Source organism: Arvicanthis niloticus, chromosome 21 (assembly GCF_011762505.2).
Source record: "Arvicanthis niloticus isolate mArvNil1 chromosome 21, mArvNil1.pat.X, whole genome shotgun sequence".
NCBI classification, from domain to species: domain Eukaryota; kingdom Metazoa; phylum Chordata; class Mammalia; order Rodentia; family Muridae; genus Arvicanthis; species Arvicanthis niloticus.
This window is the reverse complement of record NC_047678.1, coordinates 10,399,966-10,424,838: the sequence shown is the minus strand read 5'-3', so window position 1 is coordinate 10,424,838 and position 24,873 is coordinate 10,399,966. Positions and strand designations below refer to the sequence as shown.

At 40.3% G+C, this 24,873-nt stretch overlaps 1 long non-coding RNA gene across 2 annotated transcripts; it reads right to left on the bottom strand.

The window, feature by feature from the left end:
- On the bottom strand, positions 1 to 22,547 carry LOC143435338 (uncharacterized). Of its 2 annotated transcripts, XR_013105554.1 has the most exons (5): positions 18,766 to 22,547; positions 4,167 to 4,271; positions 3,617 to 3,659; positions 2,456 to 2,550; positions 1 to 1,076 (listed from the first exon to the last, which is right to left on the bottom strand). It is a non-coding gene; the product is annotated as an uncharacterized LOC143435338 (long non-coding RNA). The 2 variants fall into 2 exon arrangements; XR_013105555.1 differs by lacking the exon at positions 4,167 to 4,271.
- Between the last annotated feature and the right edge of the window lie 2,326 nt (positions 22,548 to 24,873).

Genomic DNA, 24,873 nt, shown 5'->3' with positions numbered 1-24,873 from the left:
TAAAAGAATAAACGCTAAAGTTTATTTTAAAAATAAGTTCGAAGAATACATTTAAACAAAACTCTAGAATATGTAAAATTGCTTGCACTAAAATAAAAGTAAATGGAAACATAACACAAGCAAGCAGAAACAGTTAACAATTGCTTGAGTAGTCTGTTAGAGAAAGCCATGATTACAAAAGAGAAAAAAATTGAGGTCATCAGAAATACTTGTTTAGTTCGCTATGGTGACAGAGGGTACATACAATATATCAGGATGCAGGGTGGTTTTTATGATGCTTCAATTTTAACCCAATAAACTTGAAGAAAATCAAGATGAAATAACGAAAAATTCAGCATGGAAGCCCTCACATCCCCTTCCTTCCTTCCTCTTGAAATAACAGAGACAGAGAGATGATGGAGCCACTACTCATCTCCATTCCTGAATAAGACATACAAGCTTTCCCAGTGAGGTTTGTGATAAATATACACCACAAGCCAGAAGCAAACTCTTATTGTTTCAAGCAAGAGAAACTTGGGCATGATTTATTACCACAGCATAATCCTAACCTAGCTGAGTGATACAACTCACAAACTCAGTTTACTGTCCTAAAATCTCATTGAAAAAATTAACAGCCCCAACTATGACAAAATATGATATACTGCAGTACATAAACTCTGCCCCCATAGAATTTCTGAGACATAAATCAGACTTTTATTTGTTCGCGTGAAAGAGTAATTGTCACATTCATTTCAAGATGGAAATCTCTGCGATGATTTAACACATCAGTCAACACATGTAGTTATCACAAGGAGTAAGACTTTAAAAGGAGATGATGGGGATTCTGAATGCACTATAATCCACCCCATTTGAGACTATGATGTAATTCAACAAAGATTGAAGAACACAGAATATATCCTGAAGGAAGCAACAGGAACAATATGAATGTGGGTATTTGTAGTGAGGTGAACTGTACATGGCCTTGCTCTTAGAAAAGAACCTGAAGTTACGTTGACACTCTCTTATGATGACATCTCACATCCTCAATGGCTTGGGCAATGCTTTATTGATTGACATGATGCTCCTCAGAATGAGACCTGATGGAGAAAGAAGAGCATTAATGTTTTCATTAAAAGGAAGGCTGAAGACTCCTGTTAATAAGATATTTAAATTTCTCACAAGACATTAGGCTATTATTCAAAAAAATGAATTCTTGAGATGATGAAACAGTATGCCATCGTCATCATTCTGAGAAGGAGTCAGAGGCCATCATCATTAAAGAGACAAAGAAAAATGAGGTGTAGGTCCGAGCCATGACCTACCACAGTGAATCAAATAAACTACTAGCCCCAGACATCAACTGTTGAGAATAAACAAAAACAAACAAACAAGCAAAAATGACAACAACAAAACTTATTCTAAGTACGACCATTTCATTTTCAGGAACTAAAATCAAGGTCCTATGCCCTAGGGGAGCTGGAGACTCCCCTGTAGCTGAACAGCTTTTGTTGTAAACAGTTGTGTGATTCCAGATGTCTCAATGACTTCTCCACTTTATTGGTGGGGTCAAACAAGTCTGTGTTCCCAGGCCTAGGAATGAACACCTATCCCACTTCTTCAAATGTTTTCCTAATTGTCTGTTAACTGGTAAAGAATATAGAAATTGCTGTTATCTAAACGAAGGTGCATAAGTTGTAAAGATATATAACCAATTGTCTGTTATGCCCTAATTAACTACATGCATTGACCTGTTCCTTTGTCCCCTTATCACTCTGAGCTCCAGCCCTAAGTCTAGGAAAATGAATTAAGGACCTTGCAGCAAGGTGCCTTGGGTATGGTCAGGTCTCCAACAAGTACTCTTTTCTTAACCCATAATGTCAAAATACAGTTGGATAACACCGCAGCTCACCCCAGCTTCCTCTTTGTTTTGTGTTCCCACCATTTAAAAATGTTGTACAATCATCCTTTGGGGACATGGTTCAGATTCCAAAATGGTCATCTCCCTGAGCGATCAGAAAATAATGCTTTTAGTCTGTAAGCTTTTGTATCTGAAGTGAGTTTTCTTGGTTTCCACCCTAATCCCAACACTACTTCCAGATCAACTGAAATAGAGTCACCCAGTTACATAGACAAGACTGAGAGAAGGTGTTTTCATCAAAGAGTGACTGGTGTATAATCCTCCCTGACCCCACAGTATACTGAGAGAAATGATTCAGAGTGGATTTATTATGTTTTATGTGTGAAGTATTCATTCATAAACAGATCCTAAATTTTTCAACCATTGCTTCATTTTCTTTTATTCTTCCAAAATAATGGTCTGCAAATAATGAGAATGGTCTTATTCTCATTTGCTGAGGAAATCAGTAAGAGCATCCAGACACTCCCCACTTTGCCAACACATAGAAACAGGTTACTCCATACTCTACTTTGGAGCCAACACAGATTTAGACAAAGAAAAACTTTAGAGTAAGGTTACCTAGGAGATAGTGGAGGTGACGGTGAGCACACGAGAGGATGAGGCTGGAGCTCATTGCTGTAAGGCAGGAGTGTGCTGTGAGGAAGGCTGGAGAACTTGTAGAAGGGCAAAACAAGCAGAGGACAAGGATGGTGGCATGAGTAAAGCAACCAAGTGGTGTCCACAGAAGATACTTGCTGACACTTCCAATTCTAAGGCCGTGTCCTCTTCTTTATCCCATGACTCAAGGGGATGGATTGTTTACTGTAACTCTGACGAGTACTGTAGCAGCATGCTCACTGGTCTCCCTTGAAGATCGAATCACCTAAATGTTCTCTACATTCACATGAACTCAGTGGCCATCAAGTACATGCCTTGGGAGAGCTAGGTCAGCCTAACAGATACCCCCTCTAATGTCCTCACAAGTGGCATCTATGGCTAATCCATGGGGAAACTGGAATACTCTTCACAGCTGTGCATGGTGGCACACACATGTAATCCCAGTACTAGAGAGGCAGAAACAGGCAGAATTCCTGTCTCTGAGTTTGAGGCCAGTCTGGTATATGTAGTGAAACTCTGTCTAGTTAAAAAAAAAAAATTATTCCTACCTACATTCACTTTCCAGAACACTAGAGAATGTGAGTTTTGTGTCTGTTAATCAATTTTCTTTACATAACAAACACATGAGATACTTAGCTTCTATAGAGAAAAAGTTTACAGATTCTAGAGTTTCTATCTACGGTTGCTTGCTCCCACTGGCTTTGGGCTTGTGGTAAGGCAGTATGTTACAGTAGAAGAATACATGATCAAACAAAGCTATTGCATTCACCAAGGACAGGAAACAAAGAAAAGGAAGAAAAGACTGGCATCCCACAATTCCCTTCCAGGCAGGTCCTACCTGCAGTGACTTAAGCACTGCTATTGTTTTTCCTTTAAAAGTTCTACCACATTCCAACAGCACAAAGATGAAGACCAAGCCTTTAACACACAAGCCTTTGGGAGCCATTCCTGTCTCTCTGTAGCAATGTTCTTCCTAGCTAATGTGCTGAGAACGATGTTAAACTATATCCTATGCTTTTGTGCAAGAGCCTGATGATTGATTAGTGATGCCTGATGATTGATTAGTGATGCCTTCCATGGGAAGGAAGAGTTACATTGTCTAACAGGACATTAGCTACTCACCCGATCTCACAGTCACTGCTTTATCCAGGATCTGGACTCAGTCCTATTTTAAAACAAATTTCTAATTAAACATCACATTTTCTCTATTTCTAGTCCATATAGTTCTTTAGGGACACACATGGGATATAATTCCTAAATAATAGAATCGAAAATATGTTTGCAAGCAAAGTAGCAGGGTTAATTTTTTAAACTGACACAGAAGTGGAAGGTGCTACCTAGAAGACATTCAGACAGAAAATCACTCTTCACCTGTCTCTTTCTCTCTCTAAAAAAGAAAGAAAGAAAGAGAAAGAAAGAAAGAAGGAAGGAAAGAAAGAAAGAAACAAAGAAACAAGGGCAAAAGAGAAAAGAAACAGAAAGGAAAAATTAACCCCAGACTAATTCTATACCTAGGTGTGAAACGGAGTGAGGAAGTAGTTTTATTGGCCAGTCAGACTTTACATTCAGAAATCTGTTGTAGACACCACATGACTGAAGGTATAATTATAGTAATTACACAATAGACACAGAGTAGTCAAAACACTGTCTTATGATTAAATTTTGGGTGCACCTGGGTAAGATCTTGAACAAAGCAAATATAAACAGCTGGATTTGTGGTGGTGGCCAGAGCACGGGTTAATTTTCCTCTTCAGTTTGGTTTCCAGCAATGTCGTCCCTATAACAAATAATTTGCAAAAAGCCATTAAGGTACCTCAGTGACAATTGTAAAACCAATTATAAATTTCTGAATCTCAGAAATGAGGCTGGAGCAATGGTGCAGAGCCACAGTGCGGAGGAGGAAAGTCTCTGTGAGATTGTTGTTTGCATGAATAGAAGAAAGGCATTCTTAAAGAGAGCAGACATTTTTTTTTTTTATCTGTGCACCCTCTATCTGTGTAGTACTCTAAGAATATAACCTGTGAACTAAGGATGACTCAAATTGTCTCTTGAGAGTCATCTCATGTGTTCAATTTGGAGAGTTTCGTTGGACATGCTGACCTGTTACAGGGCTCACGTCCCACATCTTGCCACAGTCACTAGCCTGAAGAAATCCTTTTCTCTCCTCAGGTCCCTTCTGCATAAACTGCCTAGGTCCCTGAAGAAGTCAGAATACTGTCTTATCAATAATCTATCAGCAATGCTAAGTCAACTCAGAATTGACTCAACTGGAATCAATGAGCCTTTAGGATGGATGCTGGGTTGTTCTTCCTTTGTCTGTTGCCATAGTCACATGTGAGTTCAGAAAGTTGGCAATTGAGGGGAAAAAAGCAGAAAGTATGCCACTGGATTAAGTCAACCTAATAATGGTTTCTAATCATAAGATCATTATTTTTCATGCCAGTCTGAATTCCACCCTAGAGCTGGACCATATCTACTGTCCATCTCCTGAGCAGGACACAGGAATCCAGCTGACACTAAAAGTTGGGACTGTATCTTAGCTAGTGTGAGTGATTACTGTTTTTATTTTATTTTATTTTTATACCCAGTTATATTTTCCATTTCTCTCATTCTTTTCTCCTCCAAGGTAAGATCCAGTCACAACATTGGAGTTTCCTCTGCTCCCTGGCCCCCTGTTATTGAGATTCTCGTTTTTCATCTCTGTGTGTGTTCTCCGATGCTACGACCTGTAAGGAAATCAATTCCTTTGGCTGTTAGTGGACTTTGGCTGGTGTGTGTTGGCACCCAAACTGTGTGCTGTCTCTGTTGTTGCTGCATGCAATTCATTCTCGTTTCTGATGAACTAACTTTTCCATTCAGCCTGGCTTCCATTCCCATCACCATCCCTTCCCCACTTCAGGTATGCCTTAAATGGTTGAGCATGAGTGAATCACCACTTGCTACACCATCTGCATATGCATTTATTTTTCCCTGGGCAAGCTTCAGGGAAAGAAATCAACTTGCCACTGTATCACACAAAGAGCATGGAATTGTATGGCATCAGCTTTTCTTATACTTAGGTCTCTCGGGGCTTGAGCAGGGCTAATTTGAAATGCATAGGTGATCTGAAATCACTTAGGTGATGTCAGTGAAAGAACACAAGACAGATAATAGGAAGTTTTGACTTAGTGCAAAGGAATAAAAACATGCATTTAAGGGTGTACTGTGGGATACACTGTGTGTGGGACACACTGTGGCTTTCACAATGAGATTTTTTTAATGCTTCATTTTGTTTTGTTTCTTTTTGTTTTGCTTTGTTTGTTTTGTTTTCTTTGGGGGGAGGTTTGGAGGGTGGAGGGTGGATGAGAGGGGAAGGGGTGATGGGTGGGACTGGGTACATGATGTAAAACTCACAAAGAATCAGTGAAAAGTTTGAAAATGCAAAAAATAACAACAAAATGCTAAAAAAAAAAAAACCTATGCATTTAAGTTGTCATATTTTTATTAAGAAGCTGCTTCAAATAAAAAACAAAGTTGGATCAGGTGGGAAGACATAATCACCCTGGATTCTTGTATTCCCTCCACCTGAGTCACTTTTGGTCATAGTATTTCTCACAACAGAATGAAAATTTCAATGGGATTATTTGGAAAGGAAAGTTGAGGAAATTTTGCAAAACAAATTTTAGAGTAAACTAGACTTTTAGTCTGATGCTAATCTATTTAGAAATGACCATTTGTCAGGAATTTTATGTGAGATTTTGGCACTGGCCCATACACAGGTAGGGGCTTTTGAGAACTGGAAAAAATGTTTGGGTTCATAGTAAAATAAATGTATGATGAATCAACAACACAGTCAGAGAACAGGGCAATGGTAGTATTTGTCACATGGCTGCTTTCCTATTCTAGACTAAATTGTTCTTTAGAAATCACAAATATAAAGAAATGATGAAGCAGAGAAGTTAATGAGTAAAACTATGAATCCAAACCACTTAGCACTTAAGTCTGATTTTTGTTACAAATGTGCTAGTCTCAGAGGAGTTAACGTATTGGCCCTGTTCTGATTTTCAACTTAAAATTCCCCTGGTCTTGACAACAGCCCTTGGCAGCCTGAGCTTCCTGATCAGTGAAACCTATCTGGGGAAAGATGCTCCCTGAAGAGGTACAATCCTGTGATACTCTATCTACTCAGAGTCGGATAGTAGAAGGAAGTCATCCTTTCCTTCTTCCACACTTGTCCCTCAGCCAAAACTCTGAGGTATAGTGACATGGGCAAGAACATGGAGACTTTAGCCCATTGTCACAATAAAAAGAAACCAGAGCTAGGGATCCAAAGAAAAAGGGGAAATCTCAGACTGTGTAAGCTACCCATGCTAGACATGTGTGTGTGTGTGTATATGTATATATATACATATATGTACATATACATCATATCCATATACACATATACATCATATATACACATATACATCATATATATACACATATACATCATATACATATACATCATATACATAAACATATACATATACGTATGCGTATACGTATACATATATACATATACATTGCCAGGCCCTATCCAAGCAACCTAAAATTCCTAACTCATTTCAGGGACAGGCAAGGGCTGTTTCTTACTTGTGGGAGTGCCTGGTACTCTGTTTCTTCTGGAAAGTCTTGGGTTATCTGAACAAACTCAAAAGTGGCTTCAGCAAGGAGCTGTCCAAATTGTGTTTCTCCAAACACTTGATTCTGCTACTAGTTTCCAGACCTTTGTGTCTACCCTAGAAGTCTGCTCCCACTTCCTGGCTTCCCCAGGCTCTGCCTAATGGACTTCTGATTATAGTGGTCCCAGAGTAAGCCAGCTTATACCCAGGGAGAGGAAGTCAGCAGGGAACACTCACCTTATGGTGCATAGAAAATGAGCCTCTTGCTGGAAATGCAAATTTTTAAGAATAAAATTCTTACTTCTGAATACATAATAGTCTCTAATTAGCTCACAGGTAATTAGAGTAATTCTAGGGGGCAACACACTCTTTAAGGCTAGGTACCCAGGTTTTTTTTTTTTTTCCTCTAGGGAGAATATATGCAAATGGTTAAAATTACTTTACAGCAAAGATTATATTTTTTCCATACATTATCATTGGATTAAGTGCTTGACTGTGGTCATAAATTTTTGGCCTTCTGCTACTAGTTTCCTGCTTCTGTTTGCAGCCTTTTCTGTATGTCATTGACAGGAGAACCTTAGCTTCACTGTCAGATCAGGAATGAAGGATGCAGTCTATCTCAGAGCTGTCCAGACAGTCCAGGAAGGGCCAAGGGTAGGTGAGGCAGAAATCTGATGTTATGTCCTCAGAGTCACTGGGCTACTCATAGGTTCTGACTTTGCAGCTCCACAGTGTGATTCTTTTGAAACAAAGAAAATCACTTTAAGAAATGAAACCATTCACTGTTTCAGCCTGAGCTGTCCATAAAGCTGAGCTGAAATTACAAACCCTTTGTGCTACTTCTTTATTGGAGGGCTTAATAGGAATGAACCAAGAACTTATTGGATGAAATCCTCTAAGCACACAGTGAGTAGACAAGGTTAGAGGGAAGAGGATTGCTTAGAATGTTGTTGCTTGAAATCTGTGAGGGGCTGGGTTACTGGAGGCCCTATAGGCTAGAAAGTACAGAGCAAGTCAAGAGCAATTTCCTGCATGGAACAGATAGAACTGTAGTCCTCCCATTTTTAATTGGGCCATTTGGCTGGCCAGGAGCTATCTGGGAGGTGTTGCAGCTTGTGGAATGCATCCTAAAGTTTGCCACCTGGCCATTGATGGTCCTTCACCAGTTTCCAACTCTAGAGCTGTCCGGATGTGACTGCACCAAATGCTGTTGACTAAAAACAGAAGTCAAGGACTTGCCAATTTGGATAATACAATCATTTGCAACTGGCTCCGTCTACACCATTTATTTGTTTGGCTTCTCCCTCACTTCTGATGTCTTAGCTCCTAATGACCATGCAATAATTTAGGTAGGAATGGGACTGTGAACTTACAGAAAGTGTGGACTCACCCGTGAGGAAACCAAGATTTAGAAAGATCAGTTGTTTAATTGACCCTCTGGTCAGACTCTCTCCATGAGATGTCCAAGTAACTCACAACAGAATTCTTCCCTGATACTTGACTGGCCCTTTCTTGCTCTATGGCTACGCTCTGCTGGCTCAGTTTGCAGCTCCAGAATGGAGAACAGGCCTGAAATCTATCTGATTCCATGTAAACCTCAGATGAACTCATGATCCAATCCCACACCCAGACAGCTTTATTTACAAGAATATTGAGGGCATCACTCTTTCCCTAGAAACTGTCCCACACAGATGTATCATAGTGAATGGCTCTGTTGGACATTATTAGATATGAAACTTCTTGAACGCTTTTTAATTGGCAAAGATGACTTCACATCTTTCAGAACATAGTTCATTAAAAATGTTCTCTCAAATATTTTGCCTGTAGCTGGGATGTAGGTCAGTATCTGGCTGACAAATTCATTCTTCACAACCCTATGTTAATCCAGCTCTTCCAGGAAGCTGTCCATGGTAAAGCTGGCTTGCCCCCCCACCACAGATCCATACTTTGATTTTATAGGTTGGAGCTGGTTTTAGATAAAGACCACCTGAACAGGAACTGTACTTCTAACTGTCTATACCTAGATGAGGCCATGTGACTGGCATTAGCCAATAAAATATAAATCGGATCTCCTCTAACGTGACTAAAATCTTGGTTGTATTTATGCAAAATTGCTCTTTTCTTCCATAAGCTGGCCAGAGCTCAACACTCACAGAGAACCCAGAAAACACAGCATATTGAAGATGTAGGGTCATCATTGGACTGTGTCGCCACACATGGAGGAAAACTTGTCCATTTCCTCATAAACGTGTTGGTCATGGTAATTCCCACTAACCAGAAATATCTTCAATCAACTCTTAGATAATTAAGAACAAAGTGTATATGTCAAGCCATTACAGTTCTGGCTCTTGTTATTGTCGCTCTTGCTGTAGCTAATGTTAGCATAAGTAACTAACTCTTTGCATCCCTCTCTTTGCTTTCTTGGATGTATTATACAATTTTACTACAAGACTCTGTGGCTTCTCTTTCTACACTGTAAGGTGCTAACTGCTTATCCATGTGTCCATGTTGTAGCTCATAAGGAAAAGATAATAAATTCTTCCTAATAGTGTCTCCTTGCTACTAGAACAAAAGAGTTAATTAACCAAATGTTTGCCGAGACAAGTTTCCAATAAATAATTCTGTAATGTTTACCAGTTCATAAAAATTTTCTTCATAATTGATTTTTAGATTTACTCATTCGTTCGGCATATATTAGAATAAAACTCTGCCGCCCTCTGTGTGAAAAGGCTATGGTGATACTTTTCTTATTATCCCATTGTTGTCATAGGAAACTGTAAGATGAAGTTATGGGTACCATATGTCACATCAGATGCTGGCTAGTAATGACACTAAACTGATTCTCAGTGGGATATCTGGGAGCAGAATACTCCAATTAGTAATCTGCCTTCTGATGTACTGTTTTCTGCTCTCTATTTCCTTTGAAAGGTGTTAATTTACTACACGGGGAATGGAGGGAGATGAGAGCTGGTGATTTCCTTATCCTGTGATCTGGATAAATACCATCACAGGAACCTGCTTTGCTATAAAACATATATAATTACTATGTAAAATTATAGACAGAATCACCAGTGAACTGGTGTGTAGCTTCATGTCTGCTGGGTTCAGTGAAGTGCACTGGACCCTGAAACCAGAGATTGGTTTCAGTCAAGAATGCTGAAAGGCAATTCTAAATGCCCAGGGTGTGCAACCTTACACCAGCTTTATAGATGAAATTACTAGTAAGCTGTCTAGCATGACTGCTGGGTTCAGTACAGTGTGCTTTCCTCCAGAATGAGATTGGTTTTCATATAGAATGCTAAAATGGAATTCTAAATGCCCTAAGTTTGCAACCTTATGCCAACACCATCATCTGGATAGCAGACCTAAGTGGCTGCCCATACAGGGAGCATTCACCTCTGTGTCCTTGCTGAGGAAACCCAATTGTGTCCAATTTCCCCATATAGCCATTGACTTTTGCTTCAGGAACATACATATCCTGGCCACAGAGTCTGTGAGTAACCATGAGAGATTAAAAACAGGAAAGAGGTAGTTCTTTTTCAAGTGATTGTGACAAGGTATGGATGTGATATGAAGAACCAGCCTAGCCATACTGAAGATAAGGCAACAGGAAAAGGAGAGTAATGCCAAAAATACCCATAGAGGGACAGTAGACAACTGAAGAACACATTTCAGTTCTGTCCTCTTGATGGCCTCATCACATAGGTAATAAACACCCTGGTCTATTAAGCCATGGTGAGTCTACTTACATTTAGACAATCTAAACATTAACAACCTACCAGTTGCACTTAGCAATTAAACCTCAATTAAGAGAAATTTAAATAAGATGGGAGAAGATGCATATAGGACTAGGGACAGTTAATTGCTGGCATTGAATTGTTAGGACATCAGGGTTAGGATGTACATTGGCAAAGTACTTGAGTAGTATATAAACTGTAGGTCCCAAGACCAGCACACACACACACACACACACACACACACACACACACACACACACTCACACTCACACATGCATGCACGCACAACAGAGAGATATACACACATACATGCACACACTGAACATCAAGACCTTTAAAGTTATCTTAGCTTTCCCTAACATATGTAAGTTGGTTACTTCATTTCTATACATAATAGCTGAGCTCCAAGAATGAGTTAGGCCCTATAGCAAAATGTCATGCAGCAATACAGGGGAACACAAACATTCTTAAAACCCAGAGGAAGTTTATGTCTACAGTGACTGACCCAAAGGATACTATAGAGTGATTGTTTTCATCTGAGTATTATGACATCCTCAATAAAATCAGAGTTTTTCTATTAAGGAGAAGAGAAGAAATAGATGTTAGGTTAAAAAAGGAAGAAAGAAAGAAAAAAGAAAGAAAGGAAGGAAGGAAGGAAGGAAGGAAGGAAGGAAGGAAGAAAAGCAAGTCTCTGAAGGATTTAATAATGCTTAGAGCTAAAGACTCCCACTAAAATAAGAGCCAACTAAAATTCCTTATTGGAGAATTTAGAATACAGTTGGAATATAAAAGTTCCCTGACACCACAAAATGCCCAACAAAAGAGAAATTCTGCAGCCAAAAGTAGGAGGAGCTGGACCAAAATGTGAGAGTTTGAGGCTTTCATAGGAAGAGTGTTTCCTGTGGATGGTGCTATGCCACTGCTCAGCAGCTGTCTGGGCACAAACCGTTCAGGTCTGCTGAGATGCAGGAGTGGGGGACGCATCTGTATGGGGAAGGAGGGGGCAAAAGGCCGCTCCAAGAATCCAATTTAAGTGACCAATTACCTATACAGCAGCTTCCGTGGACTGTTTCTGGATGGAAATTAGAGCACAACCATTCATCTTTCCACTCTTTGCATTTTCTAGTATCTAAAAATATAAAAACAAAAACAAACAAACAAACAAAACAAAACCAACCTGGTATCAGTGTAATGGAGAGTGGCATAAAGGGCTGGGAATTTTATGAAATTTGCATAGAGTGGAATTCGTTGGGGGAGTTCCTACCTGTCTCCTAGGTGATGGGGTCTTAGAGAGATAATACAGGAAGCAAGTGAGAAGCAGTCCTAGTAGACTGCAAAGAACTTCTACCTGGCAATTCTGGGAACAGAAGTGGGAGGGACAGGAGCAAGGCTTGTGACAGTGAGTTATGTGGGGACATGCTCCTGTCTTAGCGCTGAGGGTTGGCTATGTGTATCCGGCTTACAAGGGATCAATGGACTGTTAAGAAACACAGTGCTTTAGGTGCAGCAGATATCCTTGTCAGCATGGGGAATTGTGTAGTCAGTAAGTACCCAGCTAAAAGGGGAAACAATCCTGTTGTCCAGGGAGACCTTGTTGCATTATTGACTCTGGTTTCTCATCCTCCTTAGTATCCCCAGCACCTAGAACTCTAACTTGACAAATACATGTCCCCAAGTTGTAGCAGCAGGGACCAAGGCAAGAATTGCCTTTGGGACCACCAATACAAGGGAAAAAACCTTGGAGGTTCTTAGCCATCTGGAGGAGTAAAAATTCTTGGAACTCCTTTGAATGGAAGGCATTTATACTTTCAGCCCAGAGATTCAAAGTCAAGGGGCAGAGGGGAAGGAATTGCCTCAGCTCACATCTAACCATGGCAGTGCAGGTTACATATGGAGTTAGTTCCCCACTTATCTCTGATATTATACCACAGGCAGGGAAAAACTGGCATTCAACACACCAGAGTAGAATTCACAAAAGATTAGCATGTAAATATGGCTCCTCCATCATCCCTACCAGATAAATAGTCCTTGTTAATATTGATTGTCAACTTGACAGGCTCTAGAATCAGAAGACTTATGAGAGGTTATCTTGATTGGGTTGGCCTCTGGCCATGACTGAGAGGAATTTTCTACATTAGACAACTGAGGTGGGACAATTCACCCTAAGTGTGAGCATTAGTACTTCTTGTGATGGGGTCCTGGACTATATAAAAAGAAAAAGGCTTTGCGTGCCAACATTTGTAGCTCTCAGATTCCTGGCTGTAGGCACAATGCAACCAGATACCTCGCGTTCCTCCTGCCATGCTTTCCCTGCAGCCACGGACCCTTTCTCTAACTATAAGCCAGAATGAACCATTCCATCCTTAAGATGTTTTAGCAGCCCCAATAAAGAAAGTAACTAATACAGACCTACAGTCTAATAAATAAAACCACAAAGGAAATGTAATTTTTTTTAGTCCCTCTTTTTCTGATGCCAAGAGATGTGAAAGGGATCCCCACAAATTTAAACAGAAAACACACTGAAAAAGCTATACAGCCCTCTGCCTAGTGAAATACTAACGAAGTCCCCAAATATGAAAGTTTAAGGCACATAAGTACCACATGCTAACTGGTTGCACCACTCTGGATGAGGGTTTGTGCCCAGTCTAATTGTGAGTTGTTATGCTGAGTTCAGTTGATATCACTGGGAGGCCTACTGTTTTCTAAAGGGAAAGGGAAAAACAGTGTATCTGGAGGAGAGGGGAGGTAGGAGTGAGGATCATGAGGAAGAGAGAGGAGTCTATGGTTAGGATATATTGTATAAGAGAAGAAAAATAAAGTTTAGGGCATTAATAAAAAAAGGATAGTTTTAGATGCACATTTAGCCCAATATATGCAAATGACAATGCTTTATGTAGTGATAAACTTCTGGAGTCAAAAATGCTTTGTTATAGTAAAACAGCTTTATTACCAATTATTATAACTAATATTATATTATTATTATAAGACTACTTATAAACAACAGGAGCAAATATAAACAGTGAGTTATTTCCCACAACACACTGTAGGGTAGGTGCAATCAATTTTATCTGTTTTAAAGATGGTGATATTAGCACTGAAACTTTTTGTCACTAACATGCCCATGGCCACACATCCCTCACAGAAGCAATGGCAAATCAAGCCCCATCAAAAACTGAACCCAGTCATCAGAAATCTCCTCAAGAAAATTCCCCAGAGGCAAAAGAAAATAACAGTGAAGGTCGTGGTTACACAGATCAGAATGGAGATGATGGCTTCTTTTCAAGTGTTAAAAAAAAAAAAAAAATCAAATTTTGGTGAAGTTCAACTAGTCTTCATTTTTCTTTAGTGGGCCATAAGTTTTGTATTTTACCCATGTATCTTTTCCTTTTCTCCTGTTGTGATAAAAGACCATGACGAAGGCAACTTATCAAAGGAGTGTGATTGGGCTTACCGTTTCAATCGAGATGAGTTTCTTATATGGCAAGGAAGCATGACAGAGAGCAGGAGGCGTGAGGAGGGCCAGAGCAGAAAGCAGAGGTTGAGAAGGAAGGGGAGGGGAGGGTTTAAACTCTCAGTGCCCAACCACTGGATGGACTTTCTTCCTCCTGCAAGGCTGCACCTCCCCACATCCTACCAAACACCATCCCTAGCTGGGAGCCCCAGTGTTCAAATGCTTGAGCCTCAGTGAGACATTTCTTACTCAAACTGACACAAGCCAATAAAACTTTCCCTAATTAAAAGATTTCGGTGTTTGAAAGCTTATTGTTTTATCTATTACACACACACACACACACACACACACACACACACACACACACACACACACACGATCTACTTTGATTTAGTTTTTACATATGTTATATGGTGATGGTCCAAGTTCATCTTTGTCGTGTAGCTATCCAATTATTTCACTAGCACTTTTTTTTTCAATAAACTCATCCTTTCCCTCAAAGAACAGCACAGATACCATTGTTAAGAAATAAATGGGTGGGTATTTTTTTGTAGGTATTACCCACATTTACACATACACATGTGCATCCATACACATTACATGCTAGGATCTGCAGGTGAAAGAGAACATGAGGATTTTGGCTTTGGGGCTTGGGTCACCTTGTATCATAGGTGATAATGAAGCATGGAGTGTGCAGAAAGTCACCTAGGACATAAAAGAAAACAGGAAGTGAGTGGTGACAGGGGTAGATCAAGAGTAGCAGGCTGTTGGGGATTGGTCTGGGGCTGCTATGTATTCAAATTACATACATTCAAATGCTGATTACTGGCCCCCAAGATCTGGTTGCCCCTGACAAGAAGACCCTCAGTATGGCAAGTGATACTGTGTAAACCCTGCTCCCCAATTTAAAATTAATTGGATAATAAAGGGCTAGAGCCTGTGGCTGGGCAGGTTTTGAGATATTCTGACTTCCATCCCAGCCATATATCCCTTACTCAGTGTTTCTCCTGGCCACATGTTCATGGTCCATCTCTGCTTGTGGTGGCCTCCTCCTCACTCCCTGTCCTTTTTTCTTTTCCTTTCCCCCTGGTCTCCCCTGAAACCCTTCATTCAATTCTCAAGTCCAACCTTTCTCACTTTACTGCCCAATCACAGACTCCAGCCTTCTATTAACCAACTGACTTTAAATTGTGGAGCAGGGTTTACATAGCATTACTTGGTATACTGAGAATCTCCTCTGAGCGGGGAGGATGGCAACAGCAAGCATGTAGGAGACAAGGAGAAAAAAGACTCTACTAAAACCTACTTTGTTTGAAAATGTCATAATGCTATCTAATACTTTAGTGTTAATTTTAATAAATAAACTGATTTTCTGCCAAGTTGTGTCTAGACGCCTAATCCTATTCCATGGATCTATGTCTCCTTGTGATCTCGTGACTGTCTTGATAACTGTGTCTTTATGGTAAGTTTTAAACTCAGGAAGTGAATGTTTTACAGCTACATTTTTTTCACAGTTCTATAACTTTATTTTTGTTTTGTTTTGGCTGTGCTAAATACTTCATACATCCATGCCAATGTTAGGTCTCATATATTTTTTACAACAACAACAAAAAGGCCACTGGCTACTCATTCATTGGTGAAGATTCCATTGGATCTAGATATGAACCTCAGTTAAAAGAAAATTGCTTACAATAATACAAACTCTTCCAATCCATTAACACAAATTGTCACTGTTTATTTGGATTTTCTACTTTCCTCAGGAACATTTTATAATTTTTAACATTTTTTATTATTAACTTTATTTGAAAATGACATCATCTTCAATTATAAAACATATGTAAAAGTATATAATTACAAGTTATACATTTCTGTTACAAGTTTATTTCTAAATTTGTTCATTGATGCTATTACACATGAAGTTTTCTTCATAATTTTGTGGTATCCTATATAATTTTTTGCCATTTATTCATACTGATAGATTTATAAAGACATTTTTAATATGGGAGCAAAAAACAGACCCTAGACAGCCAAAGCAATCACCTGGTGTAGAGAGAGCCATGCTGGGGTTATCACAATTCTAGATCTCAAATTATATTATAAAGCCATAATAATTTTAAAAAAGGAATAGTATAAAAGACAAGGAAATAAACCCACACAATTACAACCACCTAACTTTTAACAAGTTATCAAAAGCACACACTGGAAAAGAGGCAGCCTTTCTTCTGCTGGGAAAGCTGAATTTCCAAATGCAGAAGAAAACTAGATTCACACCGTTGCCCTTTATAAAACCAGTTCAAAGTGGGTCAATAGTATTAATGTACGCTTGAGACTTTCAGACCGCTAAAGGGAAACACTTTGAAAGTGCAGGCATTGACAAGAGTTTTCTAAACCACATGCAGGAAGCAATCTCAAGAAATAAGAGAAAGGAACATGTGAAATGAAGAAGGTCCTGAACAGCAAGTGAATCAACCACCAAAGAGAAAGACCACAGAGTGCAAAAACCAAAGTTCACAGAGTGGAAAAAAGCATGGCCAGCTACATGCCACTAGGCTCTAATATCTAAAAGAAATGTAAACGATAAACACCAATAAAATCACAACATTCTGTTGTGTTAGGAGAAAAGGGTAGAGAATTACATCGATGGTAGCATACAGGACCTGGTGGGAGAGAGACAAAAACTCCTTCCACAAGGCTGTGATCTAACAGGCAGGGCATGTGCAATAGAAAGTGTTCACCACCCAAGGCCTACAAAGTTACTCAGGTCACTAGGAACAGGTGTCATAAAGCCTCTGCCCTGTCCCCAGCTCTGGCCCACTCCACTCTCAAACTACTTTCCTCTCTTAATAAAGCACCTGTGTTTCTGGACTGTTCATGTGTCTCCGTCCAATTCCTTGTTCTAGGACACAAGAACCTGCAAAATCCGTTTAGTGTCTACAGATCCTGATATCTGTCTATGACACAATCAAATGGATCCAGTAACTGAGCAGACAGTCAACAACAAATAAAAGTGGCCAATAAAAACTTTAGAAAGTGTTCCACATCCTTAACCATGGGGAAAATGCGATTAAAACTGCTTGGAGATTCCACCCCACCCAATCTAAATGACTGTCTACAAAAAAACCAAGTGACAACAAATTCTGGGGAAGAGGAACCCTTATTCAAGGCTCAGGGAGATGTAACCTTAAGCAGCCACTGTGGAATTCAGTGTGGCAGTTCCCAAACTACTAAACACTACCATATGAGACAGGCACAGCACTCCTGAGACCATAACTGAAGGACTATGCTAACCCACTGCAGCAACTCAGTCACTGCTGGACTCTCCATAATGGCCAGGAAGTAGAATTAGCCTAGATGTTCATAGACAGATCCATAGGCAAAGAAAATACAACACATACATAATCGAATTTCGTGCAGCTATATGAAAAATAAATCATGACATTTGCAAGAAAATGGATGGCAATAGAAGTCATTAGCTGATTAAGAAAAACAGGCCAGGCTCAGGAAAACAAACAAATAACGTTTTCTCTTATATGAACAATCTAAAGGGTATGTGTGTGTGGGGGGGTGCATATTGAGAGGTGAGGAAGATATCTTAAAAAGAAGATCCATGTACCTTGAAGAAAAAGAAAGGGTAGAGGGTAAAGATGACTAAGTGGTGGTTTGGAGTGCTTGCTGCTGAGAAACTGCACTCCATTCCTGGCACCAGAGAGCTGCTGACAACCATCTGTAATTCCTGCTTTAGAGTATTTGACTCCCTCTTCGGACCTCCAAACGCACTAGGCATGCATGTAGTGTACGTACATATATGCAGGGGAAACATACACATAAAGTAATTGTTTTAGAAAAGGGGGGAAGGGAAGACTGACGGAAAGATGTACGCCAACGGGAATACTGGAGATAATGAAGGCAGACATTCCAAGAGGGGGAAAATTAGAAGGAAGTGTAATTATTTTATGGTTTGCCTTCATGTATGTAAGTGCACCGCATGCATACAGAGCCCAGAGAAGCCAGAAGAGGGCACTGTATCCCTGGAACTGGGGTTACAGACTGTCCTGAGTTTCCATGTGGGGGCCAGGAACTGAATCTTAGGTCTCCGAAAGAGTGATAAGTACTCTTAACAACCGAACTATCTCTCTAGCTCACTAACTTAAAATTGAAAAAAAAAATAAACATTTAAAAAGAAAACAATAAATATGTAAAAGTGAGATTTTAAAAGTAAAAAAATCAAAGATGGTGAAATAAAAATTAAATATATATATACATACATATATATATGCATATATAGATAGATATAGATATAGATTAGAGATAGAGATAGAGATAGAGATAGAGATAGAGATAGAGATAGAGATAGAGATAGAGATAGAGATAGAGATAGAGATAGAGATATCCCTCACTGTGTTGCTTAAGAATTTTATCTCTGCTGGCGTGAGAACTGCCCACCTGTGTCTCCAGTTCAAACTCCTTTGACCAGGCTGGTAAACAGTGATTCAGTGGAGTTCATACAGCTTCCAGCAGAGCAGAGTTTTTTTCAGATGTCAGCACAGATCCCTAGCTTTCAGCATAAGGCATCTTCTGCAGCTGGAGTTTGTGGTCTGAGTTTTACGCATTCCGGCTCTACCAGGTTCGTTTCTGGTTAGCGCTCCTGAGGAGTGTCCACAAGGTTTGTGGGTTGTGGTCCTGAGATTCTCCATCTCCTGCTCTTAGTAGGAGGGGGAGGGGTGATTTAGAGCTTTCTTTTTTGGCCTGTCAGTTCCTAAGGGCTGCTTTGAAATTTGGAGGCAAAGCTGTACAGAGTTTTCTAGCTTTCCTGGCAGAGCGCGCTGACTGCAGAATTTCTCCCAGGCTCTGCTTCCTCCTTATCCTTGAGAAGTAAGTGGCAGCATAGCACAGGAGGGACTGCGGCAGGGCGAGACTAGCTTCACATACCTTGTGCTCTCTCATCCAAAACTTTGATTTTGCTTCTTTATTTCTGTAAATTCCCCACACACACACACACACACACACCCTCCTTCCCCTTCCCCCTCCCCCACTTAGAGAATTCTTCCTTCCCCGACTGCACTGCATTTCTTCTGTATTTTAGGGTACAGTCTGTTGTTTCGGTTAAAAATCTGATCATCCATTTTCATTCTTATTTTCCCTCTGTTGTTTACTACGATCCGCCCTTGCCACGCACACGTCTCAGCTCTTCTTGAAGTCGGGAGCGAATGTTTTCTTTCAGACTGAAGTGGATAAAGGAGAGCCGTTGGTTCCAGCCCTACCAAATGAGACGGCTCTGATTTTGTTCTTGATGATTTTTTTATGATTAGTAGTGGTTAAAATTGATTACATGAAGCCATAGTGAATAGCTTGGTAGGGGGTGTTCATCATGGTTATTGCTTATGCAGGCAGGGCTCAGACGTGGGCATGATGAGTGTCAGGGTCATTCCCAACATTTTTTTTTTAATCGTTGCTCTTTTTGTTTGCTTGTTTGTTTTTGATCATGTTCTTTTTAAAAAATTTTTTTAGATTTATTTTATGTTGTGTGTGTGAGTGCTTTGCCTGCATACATGTCTGTTCCCCACGCGCATGCCTGGTGCCTAAGGAAGTGCTGCCTCCATGTGGGTGAGGCAGGGTCTTACTATGTAGCCCGGGCCCAAGCCTTGAACTCATGAAGATCTGACTGCCTCTACCTACAGAGTACTTGAATTAAAGGCACCTCTAAGCCTGATGATTCTCCCACCTTTCTCCACCGAAAATATTTAGGACTTATTCATGTCAATGTTGGGTTTTCACAGCAACTCTAGGACATAAAAAGTTGCCTGTTGTAGTTTAATCGACGTTTATCCCTTCTGACAAACTGTCTGCATTTTCAGGAACAAGCACATCCGACAATGTTAAGTAGTAGTCTAGTAGATTGCTCACTAAGAGGACAATGCTTAACCCCTCAAATAGAATACGTATATGGGGAAATAGGCAAGGTGCTAAGACTTGCTGAAATTCTAGCATTGCTAGACATTTTGCTGGGGTTATGTTATATAAATCTCATAAATCCTTGTAGATAGACTATCGTTCCAGCTTGTTAACTAAGGAACTCAGACGCAGAGGATTTAGGCAGTTCACTCACAGCACATAAATACCACCTGTTACCTGGGCTATTCACCAACAGTAACAGGCCAGTGTTCTTAACTCCTGAGCCTGAGAGGCCTGCACTTTTCTAAAGGGAAGCAGAGGAGGAATAGATCTGGGGGAGAGAAGTAGAGGGAGGGCCTGGAAGGAGTAGAGGGAGGGGAACTTGGGTCAGGATGGGTGAGTGGAAAATAAATTTAAAGAAGAAAAAACTCATGAATGAAACAGGGGACTAGAGAGAAATAGTTCCTTAATGCCCACCTGTCTTAGCTAGTTTTTCTGTTGCTGTAATAAAATACCTTGACAAGGGTGACTTAAGGGAGAAAGGGTTTCGTTTGGCTCACAGTCCAGGGAATGACTGTGGTGAAGGTGTCAAGGCAGCAGCTGTTCACATTGCATCCACAGTTGGGAATAGGGAAGCTATGGGATAGCTGCTGTGTTCACATTACTTTCTCCTTTAAATAATAGTTCTTAGCATTTATATGAGGAGTTATATATGCCATGGCATGAATGTAAGAGGTCAGAGAACAACTTGCAAAAGCCATTTCTTTCCTTCCATGAGTTTACCCATTGAGCCATCTTGCTGGCTGCATTTCTCCTTTTTTTTCTGTTGTCTAAGATCTCACACCAGGGGATGGTGCTACCCACTGTGGGGGGATCTTCCCACTTCAATTAACCTAGTATAAAAAAACTCAAAACAGGCCTGTCCAAAGGGCCATCTCAAGGTGAGTCTAGCTTTCATCAAGTTAGGAATTGAGATTGACAATCACACCATATATAAGATTTAGCCCCAGAATCACCTTTTCTGTTAATTTTTCCCCAGACCCTGAGTGCAGTTACTGCTCTTTTACCCATTAGACATACAGTCTACTGTTACCTTATATTGTTGTCTAATATTAGTTACCAGTGACAAATAATTTTTCTCTTTTAGGATCTGGGTACTCTGTGGACACAGATAAACACTGTTCTCTGTACCTTTATTTCTTAAGATCACCCATGAATGGTATCAGGCCCACCATGTTAAATGAACAAATCTTACTCTCCAAGGAGATAAAAGACAGGATATGTCTAGATTATTCTTATTTCTGGGCTTGGCTATTTCCATCTTCTATAATAAGTATGACCTTGTAATCACATGGTTGAAGCTGCACTTTTCAGGTGACCACTGCCCAGATCTCAGCCATGCTGTACTGAGAGCTGGCTTTGCACACTCAGCCTGGAGGTGACTGATTCTGCAGCAGTTGCTGCTTTGTTTCCCTGTGCCTGCTTCCCTGCTGTCCTGTTCCCTGGGCTCTGTCTACAGGATGAAGCATGTCCTGATGTCCTTTCCCTTCACTAGGAGACACATCTGGTGGTGGGTTTAATCTTGGCATTCAAAATTGCCAGCAACATCCAGATTTCAACACGCAGTTTCTCTCCGGGGATGAGAACAATATATATCACAGTCCTTTAGAGCAGTGGTTCTCGACCTTCCTAATGCTGTGAGCCTTTAAAACAGTTCCACATGTTGTGCTGAACCCCAACCATAAAATTATTTTTGTTGCTACTTCCTAACTGTAAGTTTGCTATTGTTATGAATCGTAATGTAAATATTTTTGGAGACAGAGGCCTGCCAAAGGACTCAAGACCCACAGCACATACCCTATCTCTTAACCTTCAAAATTAAATTCCAAAGGGGACATCCACATTCTGGTTTTTTAAATTAAGTTATTTATTTACTTTACATGCTGACTGCAGCGTCCCCTCCCTCTTCTCATCCCAGTCCCTCCCTTTCTCCTCTTTCCATCCTCCTTCCCCTTCTCTTCAGAAAAGAGGAAGTATCCCATAGATATCAAGTGCCTTTGACTTATCAAGTTGCAGTAAGATGAGACACATCTTATTCTACTGAGAATAGACAAGGCAGCCCAGTTTGGGGAAAAGGAATCCAAAGGCAGGCAATGTTGTTGGAGACAGCCCCTGCTCCAGCTTTAGGAGTCCCACATAAACACCCAGCTGTAGAACTATTATATAAGTACAGATGGCCTAGGTCTGTCCCATGCATGCTGTCTGATTGCATGTCAGTCTCTATGAGCCCCTATGGGCCCAGGTTAGTTGACTCTGTAGGTTTTCTTGTGGTATCCTTGACCCCTCTGGCTCCTTCAGTCATTCCCCCCCCCCCCGACACACACCCCTTCACAGGATTCCTCAAACTCCACCTAATGCTTGGCTGGGTCTCTGCATCTGTTTCCATCAGGTGCTGGGGAGAAGCCTCTCTAACAGTTATGTTAGGCTCCTGTATGCAAGTATAGCCGAATATCACCAATGGTGTGATGGGTAGGGTCCCTCTCATGGCACAGGACTCAGGGTGGGCCAGTCATTGGTTGGCCATTCCCTCAAATTTTGTTCCATCTTTGACCCCTGATATTTTTTTTCTGATTTTATTTTATTTATTTTATTTTTTATTTTGTTATTAGATATTTTATTTACACTTCAGATGTCATCCCCTTTCCCCATTCCCCCCCCCTTAGAAGACCCCTACCCCATGCCCCCTTTTCCTTTTTGCACATATACATTTTTTTTAAATGTTAATCATAGGCTTTATAAGTTTGGTATTGCTCAATCAGAGGTGTAACCCACTACCCAACCTAGATATATCAACTATCTTTGACTGGTGGAGATACATGAACATCTGCCTCCCTGTCTCCCCCCTCTTTCTCTCTTTCATCACCTAGCTTCTCCTCTCCTTCTTCTCCTCCTCTTCTTACTCCTTCTCCTCCTCTCAGTACTCCTCCCACCTTAGCTCCTCCTACATATCACCCTTCCTGTTAAAATGAAACTTTTCTCTCAAAATACAATTAGAGCATAATTATGCCAATTTGTACCCGTGAGGTGCAAGATAGTCCTCATACCCAGTCCATCATTTTGTTGACTAACCAGAACCTCTGTCATCTATCCTAACTAAAACACTTAGTTCTGAACCTGGCTTTTTCCTTGGCTTTAGGATGAATGTCAGCTGACGACCATCCACTCAAATCTTTTCTCTCAAGGTAAATAGCCAGAATTGGCTATGAGGCTATAAGTTTTCAACCCCATCAGAAATCCAGAATGACTGAGTTGACTATAATTGTGGGAAGCACAAAGCATAGCTTCTAAAACTTAGCCAATTTATAGAGACCTCTGAACACCTGGACACTCCCTCTACTACAAAAGGTTGGAGCATCTGTTCTTCTGCCTTCTGGCCCAGGATCATCTGACAGACCTTAGTGCTGCAGAATTATTAAGGGCTGATTACTCTGTCTAGGCAGATATAATCAGTCGACTATTCTGCGAGTGTGTCCTTTTCTGGACAGTAATTTGTCTGTAGAAGGACAGAGGCACTTCTTGTCTAGTGGCTGTCTCACCACAACTGAAGTAACTCCAAAGATGCTCAATTTCTTCTTAGAATTCAATATATGAAGCTGTCAGGAGCAGACAGGTCTCTAATCAAAATGAACATTAATACAGAAATGTTTGTCATGTCAATTCTGTGGATTTCTGATGTTTTGAAAACCAACTATCCATGTAAGGTAATCTGGACTGTTGCCTGTTAACTCCACTCAGCTATTTCTAAATAAAACATAGAAAACACCCTAACAATAAACTCCAAGCCATGAATTTGCTGTAGTCCCTTAACTCACAGGCTGACCATCTCAAATCAGTTAAAAAAAAGTTAAAGAAGGACTGGGTCTAAGCCTTGTATACCTAAGTGTGTTATACTGGTACAATGCCTATGAGAGTAACAATATTCATCTCACTCTTATATCAATAAGGAGCTCGTACCAATGAAAACCTTAAAATTTGTAATCAAAGTAAATTGGTGCCATTTAAGAATTTATATCTTCATTTTGATAGTAATTATACAGATTTCTACTAATAGGTTATGGCTATGCAATAAACCCTAGCTAATCCTCTCTATTCCCACAAAACGACTACTTTTCCCTAGAAAGACAGCCCAACATGTACCACCTTAGTCCCCAAGCCCAGGGAATAGGGGCGCTGACTCATCATTAGCTTCTTCAAGCTGAATATGGGCGTTGAGATATTAGAAGAGGAGTGGGGGGAAGAGCAAATTGATAAGCCTCTGATGCTGTGTCTTCACTGCATCCAGATGGAATTCCTGGACCTCAGAGGTTTGAGCAGGTCTGCCCAGCTTGCTTGTTGAGTAGATACACCAAGGCTGATCATTCTGCAATATACAATTCTCAAAACAAATTTTAGTATCAAGGTAGTTTTTTTTTTTTTTTTAAAGAGGGCTGACATTTTATTAAGGATGTTGGTTCTAACCGCTTTTCTTTTTTTCCCCTCTTTTATTGGGTATTATATTTACATTTCAAATTTTATTTTATCCCCTTACCGCATTCCCCCTACCTCCCAGGAACCACTTATCCCATCCCCCCTCCTCCTGATTCTATGAGGGTGTTTACC